This window comes from Otolemur garnettii, unplaced genomic scaffold (genome assembly GCF_000181295.1).
Source record: "Otolemur garnettii isolate 467f Iridium unplaced genomic scaffold, OtoGar3 scaffold00001, whole genome shotgun sequence".
Lineage (NCBI taxonomy): Eukaryota > Metazoa > Chordata > Mammalia > Primates > Galagidae > Otolemur > Otolemur garnettii.
Window position 1 is genome coordinate 28,756,863 of NW_003852396.1, and position 22,853 is coordinate 28,779,715.

The following is a 22,853-nucleotide window of genomic DNA, read 5'->3' on the forward strand; positions in this document are numbered from 1 at the left end:
CAGCCTCCCAAGTAGCTGGGACCACAGGCGCCCGCCACAACGCCTGGCCATTTTTTGGTTGCAGCCATCATTGTTGTTTGGCCGGCCCGGGCTGGGGATTCGAACCCGCCACCTTAAGTGTATGTGGCTGGCGCCTTAGCTGCTTGAGCCACAGGCGCCGAGCCGAGGGGACACATTTCAATCTATATCACTGAGTTATGCAGATCTTCTGAATGTTGACATATTCTGTTGTATAATGTTAAAAAATCACATTTGTTAATGTTACCACCAATCTCATCAGATGAGTCTTTTCTAATTTTTGCTTGAAAGCTCAAATTTTATCATGGGCAATAAATACTGACATTTGTTTTTCTTGAAGTGACAGTCTCACATTGTTCATTTTTGAAAAAGGCCTGTTAAACATCCAAGTTGAATAATCTTTATTTTTTTGCTAGTCGTTCTTTCAAGTAAAAATGTTTTGTGAAAAAGCAGCTAATTCAGTTTGTAACTCAATTGCATAAGTTCTTTAGGGCTTTTCTTTGAGACGATTCTTGTACTTTGATGTGTAGCAGAAATACTTTATTTGTGCATTCCATTTCTTCATGCAAAATCTTAAAAAGATACCTAATTAAGGGCTGAAATTTAATAAAATCAGTAGGTTTTTTTTTTTTTTTTTTTTGAGATAGAGGTCTTAATTATGTTGCCTGGCTACTCCTTTACTCACATTATCCTCTTTGCCTCACCCTTCCATGTAGCTAGGACTAGATGTGTGCACCACAACTCCTGGCTAAAAGTAATCATTTTTACAACTTCAAACAGAAACTAGGTTTTTAGTGAAACTGAAACTAGGTTTTATTCTTTTTTTTAACATGGTTATGAAGAATGCACTGATAGTATTACAGTTTAGTGTCACTGCCTTGATTCAGTTTTGTTTGTTACTAAGATTATGTTTCTAGGCTTTACTTCTTTTTTATCAGGGGAATAGGTGGTTTTGTCAAACCTTTACTAAAAATACTGTTTGATACCCATTGTGAATGCAGTTTTTTTTCCCTTGGCTTTGCAGAACAAAAAAACTTTATCATTGAGAAGTTTTACAACTTTGTCAGGATGTTAGAAAATCTTCGGGTTTAGTGATTATTTTTCTCCTCCTTGTGGTGGAGGAAAGGTGTGAAGTGGCATTTACAGAATTATGCATAGCTCTGTGTAAAAGTGCTTTGTAAGTACGTTAGGTCCCTATTCTTAACTGAGAGCATTTATAATAGGAAAATAAAAAGATGAAGAAGCCATAGCCAAAATTGGTAATGATTTTGGTTTTCCACTGTGATTAGGTACAGAAGAATGGAGAGAGAGGTAGGCTAGATAAGTCATGGTGCTAAACATTATTTTACCTTCTAGTTAGCTTTCCTCTACAGCCTGGAACCTTAGTTCTGGGGCTTAGTTCTGCCTATACAATGTAGGCATATTGTATACCTACATTGTGCCAGCTCCTGTTATCTTAACTAAACCTCACAAATTCACTGAAGGGTGATCAAAATTATCTTATTTTTACGTGTGAGAAAACTTAGGCTCAGAGATGTTGAGCTTTTGTGGGCTCATCAGCCAGTAAGTCACTGGGGTTGTAATTATCCCTAGACTTTTCTACCTCCAAAGCCTATAAGTGCTCTTTCTTATATGCCATGCTGCCTTCTGGGGACAGAGATTCACTGATTACTCATGTATCCCTCACACTTGGAACCTAGCATAGGCTTAGCACATTTTTGTGGTGTAACTGAGTCAATGCTAAATGAGTGAACTAGTTTTTACAGCGTACTGAGCTACCCTCTATGTTGGTGCTACAAAGTATAGAGTGATACAGTGGTTTTGCACACAATGATCTTTTCACCATCTTTTATTATGGGGAAAGGGTTAATCATTTTGATGATAAACTCTATAAAACAATTTAAATAATTTGGATATTTAGGAATTTGAGAGATCTAATATGATGAATTTTCCCTAGATGGTTAATTATCTCTTTAGAAATATATAGCACCTTTATTTTATTCTGGCTTATCTCCTTACTATCTATGAGACCTGAGGCATGTTACTTAATTTTTCTGTATCTCATTTTTTTTAATCTTTAATAAGGGAAGGGCAGCAAAATTAGTACATAATTCCTCGGTAGTTGTGAGGATTGAATGAGATAGTTCATGTAAAGAACTTACCACCGTGCTTGGCATGTATTAATTACTCAGCAAATGGTAGCTGTTACGGATTTATCCTTCTAGAGTAGAAGTATGGGATTTATGTGACTTTCAGTATATGGAGAAGTAACAATGTTTTGGCTTTAAGCATTTTTACTAGAGAAATGAAGCACTGTATATATTGGTTTTTATATTTTGGGATTTCTTTTCTGCTTGTGGCTTACTTGGTCTTCTTGGCAACAAAACCCAAACTTTGCCTATTTGCCTGGATTTTTGGTGAACCAATGCAGGTATGGTGTGACCTTTGACTGTCCATCAATTTCTTTCTTTCTTTTTTTTGAGACAGAGTCTCACTATGTCGCCCTCAGTACAGTGCTGTGGTGTCACAGCTCACAGCAACCTCAAACTCTTGGATTAGCGATTCTCTTGCCTCAGTCTCCTGAGTAGCTGGGACTATACAGGTGCCCACCACAGTACCTGGCTATTATTTTTGGTTACAGTTGTCATTGTTGTTTAGCAGGCTGGGCTGGGCTTGAACCTGCTGCCTTTGGTGTATGTGGCCGGTGCTCTACTCACTGAGCTATGGGTGCTGAGCCTGACTTTTTTTTTTCTTTAAGAGACTGAGTCTCACTCTGTCAATCTGTGGAGAATACAGCACAGTGAGAGCTCCTTGTAACTTGAAATTCCTGCCTCAAGCCATCCTAAAATTAGCCTCCTGATTACCTAGGATTATATAGGTGTCCTAGCTGGCTAATTCTTAAAACTTTTGTAGAGATGATCACTGTATGTTACTCAGCCTGGTCTTAAACTCTTGGGTTCAAGTGATTGTTCCACCTTGGCCTCCCAAAGTGCTGGGATTATAGGCGTGAGCCATCATGCCTAGCCTCCATTAACTTTTTAAATTTTGTGGTCTGGATTCTGGTAAAACAGATTGGATTGTTCTGGAGAGTTCACTGAAGTTAATAGTTCTTTCTCACTTAAAAATGTCAGTGAGGCTCAGCGCCTGTGGCTCAAGCAGGTAAGACACCAGCCACATACACCTGAGCTGGTAGGTTCCAATCTGGCCCGGGCCCGCCAAACAACAATGGCAGCTGCAACCAAAAAATAGCTGGGTGTTGTGGTGGGTGCCTGTATTTCCATCTACTTGGGAGGCAGAGGCAGGAGAATCTCTTGAGCCCAGGAGTTGGAGGTTACTGTGAACTGTGATGCCATAGCACTCTACCCAGTGCCCCAGTTTGAGGCTCTGTCTCAAAAAAAAAAGGTCAGTGAATGTGAGAAACACCCCTTTCTAAATTTTTTCTAACTATACCAGTCATCATTGTGAGGATTTGATATTTCTCTATAGTACCCTACCCCAGTAGCAAAGGAGGAGAGTTTTTTTTTTTTTTTATTGAACGGTAACTATGTACATTAATGCACTTCTAGGGTACAGTGTGGGGTTTTCACATGCAATCTGAAAGACTTCCATCAACTGGAGGAGAGTTTTTTATTTTTCTTTTCTTTCTTGCATTTGTTTTTGTTGGTGGTAATATTATCCTTATTTTGGGATTTATGGCTTTATGGCTTTGACGGTACATTTTGATCAAACTGCGGAATTATGGAGGGAAAAACCAACTCCATTCTAAATGAGCATATCTGAAAGCCTGCCCTTCAACCCATTGTCATTATAGGAGCACTATCTTCTAGAAGTGAGTTAGCATGAAACCCTTTCAAACTCTTGGCTAATTAAAACCTCTGAGATGAGGTTCAGGTTTCCAGGTATGGTATCTGGGATTAGGGAGAGGCAGTTCAGAATCTTCCCCCTAGCTTCCTTGACAGTATCATTGTTTGTCTCTCCTTCTAGTTTGTACATTTTACCTCTAGCACGGCTGAAGCGTGTGTTGTACTATGCTTGCAGTTCTTCAGATATGCCATGCCTCTTCTCTTACTGTCTTTGCCCCTGCTCTTCTCTTAGCCTACCCAACTCTTTGTTAATATTAATTGGTTTCTGTGACTCAGCCTTTAAGACTCAGTCTAGGAGTTAACCTTTTCCAGAAAACTTTCCATGACTTTCCTATGTTGAGATAAAGTACCCATCTCTAGGTTACTCTGATTGTAATTATCCATTTTTTTTTATTATTTGTTGGTCTTCTCACTTATAGTGGGCAGGGTCTGATTAATCTTTTGTTCTTATAACTCGTTTTGGGATCTTGCATACAATAGGAGCCAGTAAGGACTTGTCAAGTGAATACACAGTTGTAGGCTAGCCTGTTAGCTGCTGTAATTTTCCAACCAGTCACCATTACTCCATGTTGTTCGAGGCTGAGTTTTAATAGAGTAGCTCTTCTGTAATGGCTATTGCCCCATCTCCCTGCCCCTTCTGTTGTCTCCACTCTGCTTCAGCCCATTTTCATGAAGCTGTCCTCTACTCTTTGCCCAGAGCTGGGTAAGTGGAGCTGTGTATGCAGTAGACACAAAATACTCAGCAAGAAATTTATTTGTGACAGATTCTGGTATCATACTTGGAATGATTAAAGATCACAGTGGTGAATGGAGAAGCTGGGATGTTAGGATTGCTTTTCTGACTCTCAGTCTAATATTCTTTTTTCTACTTCCATGTTTCTTCTTTATTAACGTTTGGTGGATTTTAACTTCTAAATAATGTAAAATAAGTGCTGCAAGACCAGATTTGATCAATTTCTTCTGTGTTTGATTTTTCTTTTTTTTTTTGAGACAGAGTCTCACTTGGTCATCCTTGGTAGAGTGCTGTGGTGTCTTAGCTCACAGCAACCTCTAACTCTTGGGTTTAAGTGATCTGCTTGCCACAGCCTCCCAAGTAGCCGGGACTACAGGTGCCCACCACAACGCCTGGCTATTTTTTAGACGGGGTCTTGCTCTGGTTCAGGCTGGTCTCGAACCTGTGAGCTCAGGCAAACCACCCACCTCAGCCTTGCATTTTATTTTTATTTTATTTATTTATTTATTTATTTTGAACAGAGCCTCAAGCTGTTCCCCTGGGTAGAGTGCCATGGCATCATAGCTCACAGCAACCTCCAACTCCTGGGCTCAAGTGATTCTCCTGCCTCCGCCTCCAAAGTAGCTGGGACCACAGTCACCTGCCAAACACCCTGCTATTTTTTGGTTGCAGCCGTCATTGTTGTTTGGTGGGCCTGGGCTGGATTTGAACCTGCCAGCTCAGGTGTATGTGGCTGGTGCCTTAGCTGCTTGAGCCACAGATGCTGAGCCTGCATTTGATTTTTAAAAACTGAAATAGAGGGTTTGACTTACCTGTTTGGTGGTGGGGTGACTGAGACTTTAAGAAATATGGCTTTTTTGTTTCTTTTGTTTCTTTCTTTCTTTTTTTTTTTTGAGACAGAATCTTACTTTATCCACCCATGGTTGAGTGCCATGGCATCATCAGAGCACATAGTACCCTCAACTTCTTGGGCTCAAGCAATCCTCATGCCTCAGCTTCCCAAGTAGCTGGGACTACAGGCGGCTACCACAACTCCCAGCTAATTTTTCTATTTTAGTAGAGATTAGGGGTCTCACTCTTGCTCAGCCTGGTCTTGAATTCCTGAGTTCAAGTGATCTACTGGACTTGGCCTCTTGGAGTGCTAGGATCATAGGCATGAGCCACTGTGCCTGGTCAGGAATAAGGTGGTTTTATGACTGCTCTGTTAAGCCCTTAGTAGTTTCTAACTGATGATTTTTTTTTTTTAGACAGAGTCTCAAGCTGTCACCCTGGGTAGAGTGCCATGGCATCATAGCTCAAAGTAACCTCCAACTTGGGCTCAAGTGATCTTCTTGTCTCAGTTTTTCTATTTTTAGTAGAGATAGGGTCTCACTGTTACTCAGGCTGGTCTCAAACTCATGAGCTCAAGCAATCTACTTGCCTCAGCTTCCCAGGGTGCTCAGATTATAGGTGTGAGCCACCATGCCCCGCCTCTAACTGATGATTAATTATGATTCTCAAATACTCAAGAGTCTTATAGCTAGCAAAAATAATCACTTTTGTACACATTCAGTCAGCATGGGTATTGGTGTCTGTCTTAGGTTAGTTTTGATGATACACAGAGATGAATAAGATGTGGTCACTATCTTCAAGGAGCTCCCAATTGCAAGAGAGATAAGGTATAAACAAGTATATTACAGCTTATTATGTTGTAGATGCTATAAAATAAGTAGCAGAAAGGAGTATTAAAACCTTTTTTGGGGCTGAGTTATTGGAGGAGTAGAAACCTGAGTTTATTTGTAAAAGAGACTAGGTCTTGCATGTGTACAATTCTGGATATAGTCAGAAGACCTGAGTTGGACCCCAGTTCATCCACTTACTAGCTTTCTGACTTGGGTAAGTTGTTTAAGAATTCTGAATCTCTTGTTTTTTCCCCCTGTAAAATGAGGATAATCTCATCTATATCTATCTTTAAAAGTTGTTGCAAGGATTTAATACATGTGAAAGAACCTTATACATGTGCTATATAAGTACTCTGGTTTTTGTTTTTGTTTTTTGTTTTTTTGAGACGGAGCCTCAAGCTATCCCCCTGGGTAGAGTGCCATGGCATCACACTCACAGCAACCTCCAACTCCTGGGCTCAAGCGAGTCTCCTGCCTCAGCCTCCCAAGTAGCTGGGACTACAGGCGCCCGCCACAACACCTGGCCATTTTTTGGTTGCAGCCATCATTGTTGTTTGGCGGGCCCGGGCTGGGGATACGAACCCGCCACTTTAGATGTATGTGGCTGGCGCCTTAGCCGCTTGAGCCACAGACGCCGAGCCGGTTTTTGTTTTTTATTTACTCATTGACAATAGTATTTTGACGGATTTGAGCATCAGTTTCATACCGACACCAGCAATAAGTGAGAAAAAGGTTGAGCATATTAGTATGTAGATGTCATTTAAAAAGTACTAACAGGCTCGGCGCCTGTGGCTCAAGTGACTAAGGTGCCAGCCACATATACCTAAGTTGGGGGTTCAAATCCAGCCTGGGCCTGCCAAAACAACAATGACAGCTGCAACCAAAAAATAGCCAGACATTGTGGCAGGCGCCTGTGGTCCCAGCTACTTGGGAGGCGGAGGCAGGAGACTCGCTTGAGCCCAGGAGTTGGAGGTTGCTGTGAGCTGTGATGCCACAGCACTCTATCCAGGGGGGACAGCTTGAGGCTCTGTCTCAAAAAAAAAAAAAAAGTACTAACACTGGGGTGGCGCCTGTGGCTCAAAGGAGTAGGGCACCAGCCCCGTATACTGGAGGTGGTGGGTTCAAACCCAGCCCTGTCCAAAAAAAGTGCAAACACTGTAAGCATCATGAATTAGGGCAAAGATTTTAAAGTCCAGAATCCATGAAACTTTGATTCTGTGCTATTATTGAAGATACTGCTTACGGTGCCTAATGAATGGTTTCTGAAAAATTATTGAGTGTGGTTCTAAGTGGCTTGGATAGTAACCAGTCAAATGGAAAAGTCTCCATTTCCTGTCAGAAGATCTATGCTTGGCTTGGCACCCTTAGCACACTGGTTATGGCGCCAGCCACAAGCACCGACACTGGAGGGTTTGAGCCCGGCCCAGGTAAACTACAATGACAATTGCAACAAGAAAATATCCGGGTGTTGTGGCGGGTGCCTGTAGTCCCAGCTACTTGGGAGGTTGAGGCAAGAGAATCGCATAAGCCCAAGAGTTTGAGGTTGCTGTGGGCTGTCACGGCACTCTACTGAGGGTGAAAAAGTGAGACTGTGTCTCAAACAAAAAAAAAGAAGACTCGGGCGGCGCCTGTGGCTCAAGGGAGTAGGGCTCTGGTCCCATATGCTGGAGGTGGCAGGTTCAATAAAAAAAAAAAAAGAAGACTTATATTGTACCCCAGTGATGTGGCTAATGTCTGTGCCACTATGGAAGATTATGTAACATTTCAGGATTTCATTTTCTCTATCAATAAAACAGAAAAATAGTAATTACATTGTAGACTGTGAATTAGGTATAAATTGGGTAAAGTGTTTACTGCTAGCTTTCATCAGTTAAAAGTAAATTAAACTTTCCCTTTCATTGGAGTAGTCATCTTCAGAGGAAATGACTTTGAAGATGGCAGGGGTGGGGATAGGGTGCTGTGTCATTTATATTATACTGACACTGACAGTATTTTATTTCCTTCTTTAAGTATTCAAGTTTATTCCTCAGAATAATTTTGCAAGGTAAGTTTAAATCCCAGTGGTTTCTTTCTTTGTTTGGGTGGCTTGGATGAAGATGAAATCTACCAAAGTAGGAAGGACTGAGTCTTTAGCACCCTGTTTACCTCTATAATACCTACAGACTCCCTGAAAATTAGGTGGGCTTGGATTTGGACATTCTCAGTAGAAAGGGTTAAAGGTTGATGGGACCATAAAGACAGAAGTGTTTAGGTAGTTGATAGATCCTGCAGTTTAACTGGATTCCTGGATAGAAGCTCTGATATTAGAGAAGTAAAATTTCAAGAGACCAAAACCAGATCTGAATCTCACTTTTCTAGTCTGGACCTTTTCAGTGTTATTCTATCCTGGATGTACAATAGATGGTGACCTCAGTTTTCTTTTATGCATGAAGGCATATGAGTCTTCAAATTAAAAATGGAAGATGACTTTTCTCACCAGAGATGGTTTTTTTTTTTTGAGACAGAGTCTCATTTTGTTGCCCTTGGTAGAATGCTATTGTGTCACAGCTCACAGCAACCTTAAACTCTTGGGCTTAAGCAATTCTCTTGCCTCAGCCTCCTGAGTAGCTGGGACTACAGGTGCCCATCATAATACCTGGCTATTTTTTGGTTACAGTTGTCATTGTTGTTTATCAGGCCTGGGCCAGGCATGAACCTGCTAATCTCGGTATATGTGGCTGGCACCCTACTCACTGAGCTATGGGCACTGAGCCCAGAGATGGTTTTATACAATCAACTTGCAAAAATATAAGAGATAGCAAAGTAGAGAAGAAAATTATATTTTTATTTTCTTCTGTTAGTCTTATTTTTGTAAGCTATAGGAAAGCAGGATGCCTTCTTTATCCCTAATGCCTGGCCCAGAATAGATACTTAAAAAAATATTTGAAATGGCTCAGTGCCTATAGCTCAGCAGTTAGGGCACTGGTCACGTAAACCAGAGCTGGTAGGTTCGAACCTGGCCTGGGCCTGCCAAACAACGACAACTGTAACAACAACAACAACAAAATAGCTGGGCATTGTGGCGAGGGCTGGTAGTCTCAGGTACTCAGGAGGCTGAGGCAGGAGGACTCGCTTAAGCCCAAGAGTCTGAGGTTGCTGTGAGCTATGATGACACAGCACTCTACTGAGGGTGACATAGTGAGACTCTGTCTCCAAAAAAAACAAAACAAACAAACAAACAAAAAATATATATATCAAATGGAATTGAAATCTCCTTTTTTTTTTTTGGTAGTCTCACTTTGTTGCCCTTGGTAGAGTGCTCTGGCATCATAGCTTACAGCAATCTCAAACTCTTTGGCTCAGGCAATCCTTTTCCCTTAGCCTCCCAAGTGGCTGGGACTATAGGCATCCATTATAACCCCTGGCTATTTTTATTTATTTTTTTGAGACAGAGCCTTAAGCTGTCACCCTGGGTCGAGTGCTGTGGCATCACGGCTCACAGCAACCCTCAATTCCTGGGCTCAAGCGATTCTCCTGCCTCTGCCTCCCAAGTAGCTGGGAATACAGGCGCCTGCCACACGCCTGGCTATTTTTTGGTTGCAGCTGTCATTGTTTGGTGGGCCTGGGCTGTATTCGAACTCACTAGCTCAAGTATATGTGACTGGTGCCTTAGCTGCTTGAGTCACAGGCGCCAAGCCTATTTTTTATTTTTTTGGAGACAGAGAATCACTGGCTATTTTTAGAAATAAGGTCTTGTTCTGGCTCTGGCTGGGCTCGAACCTATGAGCTCAGGCAATCTACCTGCCTCAGCCTCCCAAGTGCTGGGATTACAGGCATGAGTCACTGTGCCAGGCCCCCTGGCTATTTTTAGAGACCAGGTCTCACTCTTGCTCAGGCTGGTCTTAAACTCTTGACCTCAGGTAATCCACCAGCCTTAGCCTCCTAGAATGCTAGAATTATAGGCGTGAGCCACCACACCTATGTATTTTTTTTTTACTTGCTGGAAATGGCAGGCATTTTAATGGCAATTCAGCAAGCTATTTACATGGAGTAACTGAATCTTTAACCTTTATTCAGATGTAAAAAATATATATAGATACACAAAACTATCTGGTTACTTATGAGTCTACATAAAACTAATAATATCTGGTTATGATGCTAGATCTTTTAAGAAGCACAGAAGAATGAGTGCTAAAGCAACCTATTTATGTGAGGAATAGATATATAAAAGAATACTGTCATTTAAGAGGAAATTTTTATTATGAACATTTTATTTATAGTCTTACTATGTATTTATCATTGACTTGAACTGTGCATACCATTCATATAAGGTTAAAAAGTGGTTATTTCTGATTTATATTTAATATTGAAATAATCTCAATTGTTTTGGCTAAACTAAACTGCCCTATTTGCTGTATTTATACCCATAATGATATATGTAACATTCCAAGGGGTACAAAATAAAAATTTAAATATTGGACAAAAAAATCCCAGTGGTTGTATTTACTTGCTATGTTACCTTCAAAGTTACTCAATCATTCTATAATTTTCTCCATCTTTTAGATGGAGATATAATGTTATTTAATGGTACAGTTGTTGGGAGGATTAAATGAGATAATTAAAGTGCTTAGTTCTAGCATATAGCATAAATTCAATAAATAGTAGTGCCGTGAGTTGAGTGTGTTTGTGTCTCACCAAAATTTGTATGTTGAAGCCTTAATCAACTATATGGGTATTTGGAGGTGGGGCCTTTGGGAAATAATTAGGTCAGGAGGCTGGAGCCCTCATGATGGGATTAGTATTCTTATAAAAAGAGACACCAGATTTTAAGATGGCTCAGACACGGCCTGGAGGAGCTGGTATCGGCTGGAGGAGCAAGGGACCAAGGGACTGAGGAGCTAGGTACCGAACTGGGGGCCCTGCCGCGCTGAGGGGGTGCTGCACAGCCGCTGCCGCGCAGCATCCGGAGTAGGCTCCTTTCACTGAGGACGCGGTTGCTTGGGACAGGGGTTTCATCACCTTAAATGGTTTTGAACCCATGAAACTGTATTTCCTTAAAAAGGCAAACAGCCCACCGTGTGAACTATAGAGCTTGTGGACAGATTCATAGTGGCGTAACGCAGGCAGACTCCTGCGAGTTCCCCTAAGTTCTTAGAGGACTGCTTTGCCGTTTGAATCTGAGAGTTGCAAAATTCCATAAAGAATGGCCCTTGTGGATAATCACAAAGTCAAGAGACAGTGCTTGAACAGAATTTGTGAAGGTAACCGCCCCCAGATCATGAACGGCCCCCTGCACCCCCGCCCCCTGGTAGCGCTGTTGGACGGCCGTGACTGCACAGTGGAGAGGCTGATCCTGAAGGACCTGGCCACCATGGCCTTCTGTGACGCCCAGTCTACTCAGGAGATCCACGAGAAGGTGTTAAACGAGGCTGTGGGCGCCATGATGTACCACACCATCACCCTCACCAGGCAGGATCTGGAGAAGTTCAAGGCCCTGAGAGTGATCGTGCGGATAGGCAGTGGCTACGATAACGTGGACATCAAGGCTGCTGGTGAGCTCGGGATCGCTGTGTGCAACATCCCCTCTGCAGCAGTGGAAGAGACGGCCGATTCCACCATCTGCCACATTCTCAACCTATACCGGAGAAACACATGGCTGTACCAGGAACTGCGGGAGGGCATGCGGGTACAGAGTGTGGAGCAGATCCGAGAGGTGGCCTCGGGAGCAGCACGCATCCGCGGGGAGACACTGGGCCTCGTCGGCTTTGGTCGCACGGGGCAAGCGGTTGCTGTTCGAGCCAAGGCCTTTGGATTTAGCGTCATATTTTATGACCCCTACTTGCAAGATGGGATAGAGCGGCCCCTGGGAGTGCAGAGGGTCTACACTCTACAGGACTTGCTGTATGAGAGCGATTGTGTCTCCTTGCACTGCAGTCTCAGTGAACATAACCATCACCTCATCAATGACTTTACTATAAAGCAGATGAGGCAAGGAGCATTCCTTGTGAATGTGGCCCATGGTAGCCTGGTGGATGAGAAAGCCTTAGCCCAGGCCCTCAAGGAGGGCAGGATACAAGGGGCGGCCCTGGATGTGCATGAATCCGAGCCCTTTAGCTTTGCTCAGGGTCCATTGAAGGATGCACCAAACCTCATCTGTACTCCCCACACAGCCTGGTACAGTGAGCAGGCCTCACTGGAAATGAGGGAGGCTGCTGCCATGGAGATCTGGCGGGCAATCACAGGTCGCATCCCAGAAAGCTTAGGAAACTGTGTGAACAAGGAATTCTTTGCCAGGTCAGCAATAGACCAACAAGCAATTCATCCGGAGCTCAGTGGTGCCACATACAGATACCCACCAGGTATTTTGGGCGTGGTTCCAGGACGACTGCCTGCAGCCATGGAAGGGATCATCCCTGGAGGCATTCCAGTGACTGACGACCTCCCTTCAGTGGCACACCCTTCCCAAGTGCCCTCTTCCAACCAGCCCACAAAACTCAGGGACAATTGAGAGTACCCCAGTGAGTAATAGCAGAGGATGCTGATGCTGGAAGGGTTGTATCTGCCTAATCCATTGAATAGATTCAAGAAAGCTGACAATTACCTCATGTGATAGTTGAATTGAAAATCAAAACTTCATACATGTCCATCAGTATGAAAAGTGGGTCAATTCAAGAAACAAAGGTGCTCATGTTTTGATTTTAATTTACCCCAAAGTAAAATTGGCTTGCTCAGGAAGAAAAGTGATTCTTGAAACCTTTTTTTTTTTTTTTTTTTTGAGACAGAGCCTCAAGCTGTCCCCCTGGGTAGAGTGCTGTGGCATCACAGCTCACAGCAACCTCCAACTCCTGGGCTCAAGCGAGTTTCCTGCCTCAGCCTCCCAAGTAGCTGGGACTATAGGCGCCCACCATGCCCTGCTATTTTTGGGTTGCAGCTGTTATTGTTGTTTAGTGGGCCTGGGCTGGATTCGAACCCGCCACCTTAAGTGTATGTGTCTGGCACCTTAGCCACTTGAGCCACAGGCTTTGAGCCTTGAAACCTTTTTTGTCAGTAATCTAACAATGGTGATATTTACCAAGTGTTGTAAAATAATTAACAGCAGCCATTTCCATAGATTAAGAACTTTATGTTGATTTAATGGATTTTCCTTTTCAAATACTATTAAACCCTTTGTATTAAAATATAAAAGTGAGAGACACCAGAAAGCTTACTTTCTCTTGTGCTCTCCACTAAGTGAAGATACAATGAGAAAAGGTCTGTCTGCAAACCCAGAAGTAGACTCTTAGCAGATACACTGCTAGTACCTTGATCTTAGACTTCCCAGTCCCCAGACCTGTGGAGAAATAAATGTTTGTTGTATTCTGTTATATGTGTAGCAGCCTGAATTAAGATAGTAGCACTGTTATTGTCATTTTCTTTTTATTTATTAAATAAGTATGTGCTTTTCCTCAGAACTTTTCATTTTATGTATGAGGAACTAGACAGGGGATTTAGAAACCTGACTAGATTTACTAGTAAAAATTAAGGATGGGTTTCAATCCAGGTTTGTGTGATGCCAAAGACTTTACTGTTTAACCTTTTACCAGGCTATATTTTATAATTTCTATTTCATTTGTATGGAAATATATTTTAAAATGGTTGGAAATAATTTGTTATTGTTAGGTATTTAAAACTTGCAGTGATGTTTTATTGATAGTTTACATAAACTTGAAACTAAATTGGTTAAGGAAAACATTCTTTGGCCTGGCTTCTCTGTGATCAGACCCAATTTAAAGGCAGATATTCTCAGGTGATAGTGGATGATAAAAAGAACAATGCATTTGTGTATGTGTTTCCCCTTAAGCTGTATTGTGGTAAAACTGACATACAATAAATGGTACAGATTTAATGCGTGGTTTGCTAAATTGTGACAAATGTATGTATATACTCATGAAATCATTACCACAATTCATATGGTAAACATATCCATTACCTCCACTAAATTTCCTAGTGCCCCTTTGAAATCCCTTCTCTTGCCCTCCCTGTTATCCTCATCCAGGTAACCACTGATCAACTTTCAATCATTATAAACAATGGTTCTGAAGTCAGACCAGTCAGGATTCATTCACATTATCTCTCAGCCTAAGTTTACTCATGTGTAAAATAAGGATTCTAGTATCTGCCCAAAAGACCATTGGGAAGATTAGGAACAAGGTATATAAAGAGCCTAGTATAGTGCCTGACACATACAGTAGGCCCTTAATCCCAGGAAACCGGTATTACCATCTAAGCTTTCAGTTGGTGTGCCAGAGTACATTTAGGAGGTCAGTGCTAAAACTCATTTCTGTCCCCAAGAGCTCCTGTCCTCTTCCACTGAATGGGCTTCCAGAGTTTTTGAAGCTGAAAAGTTTAGATTTAGGCATCTTGAGGCTCTAAGGGGATGGTCATAGGATGCAAGGCTTCACCTCCATGCCTAGTGTTCCACATGCTATTAATTATGAACAGATGTTCTTCAAATTAAGCAAAGAATTCCACAACAGATTTTGGAGTTCTTTCTGTGTATATTTAAGCCTGGCATTGTGATAAAGCTGAAAGCTGCATAGGTGATGAGCTTTTAGTCAGAGTTCTGATTTGTAGTTTCCATTTTGCCTTTGGCAAATCACAAAATCTGAGCCTCAGTTTTCTCACATGTAAAGTGGGGAAAGGTTATATTTCACAAGTTTGTTAAGAAATTAAAAGAAAATTTTGCAAGTGAATTGTATGATAAAGTTATATAATCTGAATTGTGTCCTATGACTGATTCATGGTGTTAGAACTATTTTTTTTTTTTTTTTTTTTGAGACGGAGCCTCAAGCTGTCCCCCTGGGTAGAGTGCTGTGGCATCTCAGCTCACAGCAACCTCCAACTCCTGGGCTCAAGCGAGTCTCCTGCCTCAGCCTCCCAAGTAGCTGGGACCACAGGCACCCGCCACAATGCCTGGCTATTTTTTGGTTGCAGCCGTCATTGTTGTTTGGCAGGCCCAGGCTGGATTCGAACCTACCACCTTAGGTGTACGTGGCTGGTGCCCTAGCCACTTGAGCCACAGGTGCTGAGCCTCTTATAGATTTTTTAATAAGTCTTTTTTTTAAATATTCTTCTAATAGGTAGAACAAAAAAGTGAAAACCAAAGGTTAAAAGTGTTTAGACTTTAAAGTTAGAAACTTTAATTCAAATCTTAGTTTAGTAGCTATGAGACTTTAGACAAACTTTTAATCTCTCTGAGCCTTTAATTCTTACCTGTCAGTAGATATTCTACCTCAGAGGTAGATAGTCAACCCTCAGAGGGTTGCTGTGAGGATTATAAATAATGTGTATACAGTGGTTGGCTTATAGCAGATGTCCAGTAATGCTAGTTTTGTTCATTTTATTTCTAAAATTGGTAGATTTGTAGATTCACTGGGCTAGTATTGAAAGGATTACTTTTTTTTTTTTTTGAGACAGAATCTCACTGTGTTGCTTTTGGTAGAGCGCTGTGGTGTCACAGCTCGCAGCAACTTCAAACTCGTGGGCTTGAGCAATTCTCTTGCCTTAGCCTCCCAAGTAGCTGGGACTATAGGTGTCGGCCACAACGCTCAGCTGTTTTGTTGTTGTTACTGTTGTTGTAGTTGTCGTTGTTGTTTAGCAGGACCAGGTCGGGTTCGAACCCTCCAGCCCCGGTGTTCGTTGCCAGCGCCCTAACCACTAGCTGTGGGTGCTGAGCCTGAAGGGATTACTTTTGCCTTCCCCATTCCATGATGTAATTCATCATAGGACAACTCTTAGGTAGTGTGTCTCAGATTTTCCATTTAAATCTGTAAATATAGTTCAAGTTTTGTGATGCTTGCAGTTATTATAAAGTTTTTTGTTTTTGTTTTTTATTATTGGGAGAAACTTATGCCATGTGTTTGTACTAGCTCATTCTCATTGCTCTAGCAGGAGATAATTTTGTATTGTGGGAGCTAGGGAAACCTGAGCCATTTTTTTTTGTCTCCGTTTGTGTTTATTTGGGTTGGAGGATTGTCTAAAGGTTTCCTAGTGAAAAAAATGGATTTGCTGAATTGAGCTTGTTCTTCTTGGGTGAGCCCAGAAACAACCTGAGGTGGGGGGAGAACAAATAGGAAAATATGGGAGAACTGGTGAGTTTCCTTGGGAAGTTGTTGGGATCTTTGAGTAGGGGAGTATGTGGACAATAGTTGAGTCTCCATTCTTCCACTTAGAGCCTGTACACTTCAACACAAAGGGAGCTTTAAGGTGGAGGTAGAATTGTAATTTCCTAGAAATCACTGCTTCTGGTAACTGCTCATTCAGTTTGCACCTCTTTGCTGCAATGGATATAACAATGGGAACAATAAAGCCATTTATCTGATAGCTGTAGTCTCAATGGGATGTTTGTTTTAATAACAGTATAATTTGCAGGGCTCATAAATTGTGATTTTATTCTCATGGAAATAACTGCCTGGTGGTATTTGGATTCTCAGGTCTCCTGTTGTGGATAATTTCACTAACATTCTGGCCGACAATTCCTTTTATTTCAGACTTCATTTTAGGTTGTTCAGGCTGGTTGGGTAATTAGCCTGGTGCAGAGCCAATTTTCTTTAGTTTGGGGCTGGCAGGTGGTTACTAGGTAACTAGAGGATCAGGGGAAGAAATTCTGCTTAGGGTTTCAAGGCAAACTACCCAGATTTGTTTCTATTATTTGGGATTTAAAAAAATTCTATCTAATGCCAAAATATCTGATGAAAATTAAAAATTTAAATCATCTGAATGCTTATTTTCCATGGTACCAAACAACTCATTATATTTGGAATATTGTATGTTTGAGTTACTAATTTTCACTACATGTTTTAGCTGAATATCCAGAGAGGGCAGGAATGATAATAGCTATTATATGTGAGACTTTGCCCTAGGTGTTTTACTTATATTATCTCTAAATCTTACTGGAAACTCTGAGAGGTGGATATTGTTTCCATTTTACCTATACAAAAAACTTAAATTCAGAGTAGTTTAGTAGCTAAATTAAAATATCCTAGCTAATTTAATAACAGGTAATTTACCAGATTCAAAGCTTATACTTGGTTTTCAGTTATAGTATTATTAAAAGCCACTCTGAAAATACATTCAAGTTTCTATTAAACTGCTAGATAATAAAGCAATTGGCTCAAAAATGTGTTATAAATGAGTTAGTATCTGTGGTCAGATATGTGTATCTAATTGCTTTTCTTATCATTTAATCTTATATCACAGCAGTAAGGCACATGGAGTATTTTGATTATCTTTCCAAAATTAAAGAATTTCTAGATATAATGATATTTTAAGAATTCGTTAAAAGTTTCCAAAGCATGATGTAATTACTGGAATTAGCCTCAGCTTTGGAATTTGAGGATTGGTTTTCATTCAAAATCTTGGTACCGCCATGTTTTAGATAATATTGTATAAATCTCTTAACCATCACTGGATAATCCATTAACCCTCAGATAAGCCTTATTTTACTTAACTGAAAAATAGTGATAGGATATCCACTTTACGGAGATGTTAGGGTTAATGTCTTTTGTAGTGTCTGCCATGTACCTATAACATAGTGGGACTCAATAAATGTTGGTTTCCTTCTTTCTTGATTAACTTTACTATTAATGGAGTATCAGGGGATAATTTGATGCCTCTTTTATTGTTGGCCACAGGATTTATTGAAAGGTGGCCAACTTCTAGTGCTGTTATATTTTCATCCTGATACTGTTTAACATGGAGTTCTTTTTTTTTTTTTTTTTTTTCTCTGCGGACTTGTTTCTCCAGCTAGGTAATTTGTTTATAGGACATTTAGATAGCTGGTTTATTGTTTACACTTTCTTGGTTAAGAGAGCGAGTGCATATGTGGAAAGGGCATTGAATTTGTAATCATACAAACTTGGGAAGTTCAGCTTTGCTACTTGCCAGCTGAGTTTTTTTGACAACTATCTTTCTCTCTCTGAGTCTTGGGATAGAGATAATAAGTGCCCTTCCTATCTGTTGTGAGGATCAAATGAAATAATGGATGTGAAAATACCTTTTAAATTGAAAAATGTCAGTTAAGATAGTAACTTATTATATGACTTTCATAATTAGATTAGGTGGGGCTTATTGAGAATTTACTGCCATTAAAAAAAAATGTGGAACGCTTCACAAATTTGTGTATCATCTTGTGTAGTGGTTGTGCTAATCTTCTCTCTGCTGTTCTAATTTTAGTATATTTGCTGCCAAAGCAAGCATACAATTTACCATTTTAAGAAGGAAATTTAAAATTTCCCTTGAGCTAAAGAAAAATGTGTTTTTTTTTTTTCCAGAGACAAGGTGTTGATTGTTGCCCAGGTTAGAGTGTAGTGATGCAATTATAACTCATTGTAACCTCAAATTGACTCAAGCAATCCTCCCACCTCAGCCTCCCATGTCCTCGAGACTATAGGTGCACCACCACACCTATAGTATGATTTTTTAATATTTATTTGTAGAGATGAGGGTCTCATTATGTTGTATAGGTTGGCCTCAAACTCTTGGCCTTAAGTGATCCTCCTGTCTTGGGCTGCCAAAGTATTGGGATTATAAGCTTGATCCTCCATACCCTCCCAAAGAAGACATTTTGATGAGTTTTGTGGTAGTCTTTGGAGACAGTAGAAGAGAAGAGGCCAGAGTGAGGCCCTGGTTAGAGAAACTGTTGCGTGAATGTATCTGACTATATATCTGAATATATCTGAATATATCTGACATAGTGGAAGTAAGAATGGGATGAAATGGTGGTACAACTGTGAGGCAGGCCAAGGGGACTTAGACTTGAGGTTTAGATCTTGGTCTAGTATTGAGGAAGAGGGATGTTCCTTGATTAGAAAACTTAGGACACTGGGCAATGTTTGAAGGAGAATTGGTTGAAAGAGTAGTGTTGGTGTTAACAGCTTCCCTTATGAGGACACTCAATTTGAAATCCCAGTTTTAAGTCTTTTAGAAATATGTACAGAAGTTCAAGTAGATTTTTTTTTCCATTACTAACTCTTCCTATCCTTCAGCCGTTAAATTGTGTCCATCTTTAGGGGAATTTTCCAAGTGAGTTTTGTGACTACGTATATCCAGTGGTTGCTCTCAGGTGAGCTTATTGACATATATTCATTTAAAAAGAGGTGTAAGTGGCTGGCAAGTAGGGGATCTGCTGCCACAGACTAGAAAGCTTAATTTATGTGATCAACTTCAAGTTATTTCTTCCCTGAAAATCGATTTACAATGTTTCAGTGATGGAGATGATATTTTTCCTAAGTGGAACATCAACCCATATTTTCTTTGTATTTAATTATTGATGTACATGAATGCTGCATTGTATTGTTTAAGGATTTTTCCATATGAAGACAGGCTTCTGTCTCTGAATTTTGTTATGAAACTAATGTTACTCATTTTTCTTTGGGGGGTTGTCAGTTTTTCTTTACTGCAAGTGACTGCATTATGATGTTTGGATCATTGCCTTCTCTGTTTAACATTAGGGTAGAATAAGTGTTAATTAGGATAGTGTCAAAGTCTGCATTTTATTTGATTATAAGAACACATTTAGTTATCTTTCTTACCCTCTTTGTCTCCCAGTATGATGGCCATACAGTGATTAAGTGTAGGGGGGTTTCCATAGGCCCCACTCAGAATCAGTCTGAGTTACTTTATCTCAATAACTTTATATAGAATAATGTCAGCTGATATTTGAGTAATTCTTTCTTTGTAAAGTATTTTTATATGATTTAAACTTTTTCTTTTTGCTAATCTGTTTCTTACACTAAACTAGTAGCTTTTTTGGGTTTTTCTCCTTTTTACTCATTTTATTTAGCACAGAGCTAAGAATAATGTTAGCTGACATTGTTCTATCTAGCAGGCATTATGCCAAGTGCAATATTTGTTTTAATTCGTACTATCCCTATTTTATAGAAGAGAAAACTGAGTCTCAGAGATAGAAATTTGCTCAGCCTCATAGCTTTATGAAGGGATTATAGCTGTGATTAGACCTAAAGCAGTCTGACTTCAGAGCCTGCATACTTAACTCTTACACTATATTTTCTCAGAAAATGAGTAAATGAATATATAGGCATATATGAATATGTTGTCTTATTTGAACCTTAGAACTCTGTGAAGCAGATATTATGCTTTTCATTTCCATTCTATAGGTGAAGAAAAGTAAAGTGAACTTATTATACAGAGTTGCGGAATTTCTGGGCCCCTAATTCCAGATCTCCTGAATTAAAATCCCACATTTTTCCCTCTATCATACTTATAGATTCACATCTATTTCCTTAGGAATGTACAGTAGTCTTTTTGGTAGGGAAAATAGTTCTTTAATTTAGACTAACTGAAGATAAGAGGCAGCCTTAAAAATCTTTCTGTAAGTTTTTCTTTTTTAAATCTAAGGGACAAAATTCCCTGTGAGAGAGACTGAGAGAGCTACTTGAGGGTAGATAGGATAGCTCTGTGTGTGTGTGTGTGTGTGATCTCCATTTTCCTGGTGGCTAGCATAGAGTATGTTTTCCATAAAAGTTGGTGAGGGAATGCGTGATTGAAAAAGTCAATGCTGGCTCAGCGCCTATAGCTCAACCGGCTAAGGCGCTAGCCACGTACACCCAAGGTGGCGGGTTCGAATCCCCAGCCCGGACCCGCCAAACAACAATGACGGCTGCAACCAAAAAATAGCCCGGGCGTTGTGGCGGGCGCCTGTGGTCCCAGCTACTTGGGAGGCAGAGGCAGGAGACTCGCTTGAGCTCAGGAGTTGGAGGTTGCTGTGAGCTGTAATGCCACGGCACTCTGCCCAGGGGGACAGCTTGAGGCTCTGTCTCAAAAAAAAAAAAAAAAAAAAAGAAAAGAAAAAGTCAATGCTGATCTAGGATTATTAGAGAGTGATGATATTAAAATTGGTAGTTTACTATTCTATCCTATGCTTTCTCCTAATTGCTTCATTCTTGGTCACTATTTGATTATGTTTGAGAATTACAGTAACAATAATTATAGTGGCACTTAATACTGTTGAGCCATTAAGGTAAGGTGACTGTCTCAACAGAGCCTTTATATGAGAAAGGAATTACACTTAAGCATTTGTAACACTTGAAGAAATAATTTTTCTGATGTCTGGGTGAACTTAATTGTGTTGGACTCTTTTTGATTGCCTTGTCAGATTTCTTTTGTATTTCTGTAAAGAGGATATGACAGTGGCAAATTAGTTTTTTATTTTTATTTTTTTGCTTAAGTGTATATTTTAAGTAAGGAAATTGAAGTGGTACTAAGTATATTCTATGACTTTTTTTTTTTTTTTTTTTTTTTTGGAGACAGAGAGTCTTACTTTGTTGTCCTCAGTAGAGTGCTGTAGTGTCAGAGCTCACAGCAACCTCTAGCTCTTGGGCTTAGGCGATTCTCTTGCCTCAGTCTCCCAAATAGCTGGGACTACAGGTGCCAGCCAGAGTGCCCAGCTAATTTTTGTTGCAGTTTGGCTGGGGCCGGGTTTGAACCTGCCACCCTTGGTATTTGGGGCTGGCACCCTACTCACTGAGCCACAGGCGCTGCCTATTCTGTGACTTTTTTGCACTGAAATATTGGCACTAAAATAACAGGATTATTTTTATTAGAAAATTTATAAGCCTTTGAATTTCATGGAGCTGGAAGAGATCATCATTTGTTCCAGACTCTCTTATTGCAGATAAGGAACAGAAGCCCAGAGAAGTTAGTTGATTTGCTCAAGGTCATATAGTTTGAAAACAAAGAACTGGGGAATAGAACCTAAGTTTCCTTGTATTTACCATAGCATACTGTTTTTCCTTTGAAATTATTTTCTTAAAGGTGCTGTTACAGGGGCAAAATCATAGATAGGCTCAAGTGTTTTGGCTCATCTGTCCTATAAACATATATCATATCCTTGTTATTGTATAAAAAAGGAAATTATGTGACTTTTGATAGGAACATGTGAGCAGTCAGAGATCAAGGGTTAGTTCCATTAATAGCCTTCTTCCTAGCCCTTGAGAAGAAGCCAGTTTTGCTTCATTTAGCTTCTAGGCAGTATCACATCACATCCAAATGTAGTAATGTCATAGCCTAGCTACTTGGTTTTTCAGCTGCCCTGCTCTGTGTTGTTTTTGTGTACAATTATAGTTCAAAATATTTGAGAATTCCTAAGCTCTTCTTCTTATTTTAGTCTGAGATGGCTGTTATATTCAGATAATTTATTCCTCATATAAGAGTGTTACAATTGATTCTATTGTTTTAGATTATAGATTTAAATGTCAGGTAGTAAGCTACATATCATATTACTATATCTTTTTTTTTTTTGAGACAGAGTCTCAAGCTGTTGCCCTGGGTAGAGTGCCGTGGCATCACAGGTCACAGCAACCTCCAACCCTTGGGCTTAAGTGATTCTCTTGCCTCAGCCTCTTGCGTAGCTGGGACTACAGGTGCCCACCACAACACCTGGCTATTTTTTGGTTATACTTGTCATTGTTATTTGCTAGGCCCGGGCTGGATTTGAACCTGCCAGCTCCAGGGTATGTGGTTGGTGCCCTAGTGAGGCATTGAGCCATATATCTTTTAATAATTAGTTTTAATGTGGAAGCTGTATGAGATAAAAAATTA

The 22,853-nt window shown here is 40.4% G+C and overlaps 1 protein-coding gene, 1 non-coding gene and 1 pseudogene across 3 annotated transcripts in view; 2 read left to right on the plus strand and 1 right to left on the minus strand.

Moving 5' to 3' along the window:
• Positions 1-22,853, plus strand: part of FAM168A (family with sequence similarity 168 member A) — a 209,902-nt gene that overhangs the window by 14,451 nt on the left and 172,598 nt on the right. The gene's annotated exons all lie outside the window — the stretch shown is intronic.
• LOC105886805 lies at positions 11,364-12,762 on the plus strand (annotated as a pseudogene). Its single transcript, XR_002771737.1, has one exon. The product of XR_002771737.1 is annotated as a C-terminal-binding protein 2 pseudogene (transcript).
• Positions 18,386-18,487, minus strand: LOC111724547. Its single transcript, XR_002772829.1, has one exon. It is a non-coding gene; the product is annotated as a U6 spliceosomal RNA (small nuclear RNA).